General features: G+C 34.9%; 1 pseudogene; it reads right to left on the reverse strand.

Annotated features, from left to right (window-relative positions):
- LOC115952062 overlaps positions 1–2,309 on the reverse strand; it is a 24,760-nt pseudogene continuing 22,451 nt past the window's right edge.

A 2,309-nucleotide genomic window follows, 5' to 3' on the forward strand; every position in this document is an offset into this window, starting at 1 on the left:
TTATGCGGGACAAAAGGTGATATTGAAACTCGTTGCCCCACTGCAACTATAAATTGGAGGTTGATTATCACCAGGATAAGTGTGGGCTAGACCACATACTTTCTTGAAGATACTTGAGTACCCATTAGGCTGCAGGCAAGTCTGAGGCCTAGCAAAATCTCCAAAGCAACAATGTTTTGCATCCTTTAAAGCATCACAAGCACTAAGACAACCAACATAGCTCCCATCCTTGCCCCTGACCACTAAGTTAGGTGGGCACACATTGCTAAAATCTTGAGCACAATCTACCACATGGCATGATCCAGTACCACCACCAACTAGAGACCCACCAACTGGTTGGATCCGGACCGGCACGTTATGCCCTCAGTTCAAGTTCAGTTCATAGGAGACAATATGGGGATTGGTTTGTACTTGTTGGTTAACGGTGAAATTGAGTATGGTCACTGGGGAATTGGCTACTGGTCATTGGCAAACTTCGTTGCCACAATCTCCAGCTTCACATGAAAAATTATTTGAGTCATTGAAGCTGCAATTGGTTCTCCCCCAAATGAAACCATTCCATTGATCATTGTTTATGCTTCTATATTATTGCTGTGCTCACTCCTGGGTAGTCAGTGGGGTATCAATGAGGTATCAATGGAGGTATCAATGGTATCAGAGCCATGGATGGTAGGTGTATGAGTTTTATTTCTTTGCAATTAAGAAGTTACTAGGAACTTATATTACTACATAGCCACTACTTGCTCCTTGTTAGCGTTGGTCAGCCTAGAGACTCGTTGGCAAACCATAGTTTCGCGTTGGTCAGCCCCTTTGTTGTAGCCGACGGACAGGCGTGTGTTTGGGTGGTCCCGCAATGGAGTTTCCCGAGGAGGTGGTCCCGATAGCAAGGATACCAGTGGTTAGTAATAGTTCCGCCAGTAATTATTAATTGCTTAGAAAGAGAATAAATACATTTATCAGCTCATCATCTGTTTGCTTGTTCACACTTAGGCTAGGCACACACTAATTGAAACATGGACTATGATGATATAGTTTATGATGAAGGTTATAGCATGAAAGATATAGATGATAATTGGTCAAATAGTGATATGGATTATGAAACTGACTCTGACAGTGATATGGATGATTATAATTATAATGGTAACACAAATAATTGGAGTAATTTAACAGGAGATAAAATCAACCGACAGACTAATAAACACAATAATAGTTTTTTAGACAGAGTTAATAGAAAATTGGAGTCCTTGGAAAATATTGACAGATCTAATATATATATTAAAGATGAAAAGAAAAATGATAGCTTTTTGGACCTCTATGAAAGAATGAAAGTTTTAAATTCACATTTTGAAAAAGAAATAGAATTTGAACCCCATCAAAGATCATCTTTTACAGAAACTATGGCAGATAATTGGTATATAAATAGTAATTCAAAAGAAGTTGATAAGAATTTACAGACATTAAAAGCAACTGACAGATTAGAAATTGGCCCTATTAAGGAAAGAGTAACACGTATAAGAGATAGAAGTACTATAGAAAATGACAGACTAAAAGAAATTTCTAGTTCAGTACTAGACACTGAAGGACAAAGAAGCCTAATAGAGACAAATGATAGAAGAAGAATTGAAAGACATAAAGATGAAGGTGTTATAGATGAAGATGTTATACGTAGAAAGCTAGAAAAAGAAATAGTGATAGATGATAGGTTTAATGATGATAGTTTGAAAGAATTGCATGAAAAACAAAATAGGAAAGATGTAGGGAAAGTAAAGGACATGCAAAAACCAAAACCAAATAGTAGTGAAGAATCCCTACGTAGGAAGATAGAAATAGAAGAAAAGATAAGACATGAAAGAGAAAAAGTCAAAGTCCACAATAGTAGGCAAAATAATTATGGTAATAGTGATAGTGTAGTAAAAGCAAAAGAAGGAATAGTAAAAGAAGTACTCAATAGAAAAGACAGAAAGTATAATAGTTTTAAAGAAGAAATTGATGAGAGACTTCAAACAATTGACAGAACTGAAAACCACAGTTTAATAGAATTGGCTAAAAAGATAGAACTTTTAAGTTTACCAATAGAGACAGACAGAGAAAGAGACATAACAGTTTTAAATACTATTGAGTTATCAGATAATGAGAAAACTGACAGACATGTTAATAATACTATTTGTCATAAATGCAAAGGATATGGGCATACTAAAAAACAATGTGACAGACATAATAGAATTATTAAACAAATTAGTAAATTAGAATTTGAGAAAGATATAATAAATGAATTAATGGAAATATTTAATGTTAAACAAAAAGAAATA

The sequence above is a fragment of the Quercus lobata genome, chromosome 7, assembly GCF_001633185.2.
Source record: "Quercus lobata isolate SW786 chromosome 7, ValleyOak3.0 Primary Assembly, whole genome shotgun sequence".
Classification (NCBI taxonomy): Eukaryota; Viridiplantae; Streptophyta; class Magnoliopsida; order Fagales; family Fagaceae; genus Quercus; species Quercus lobata.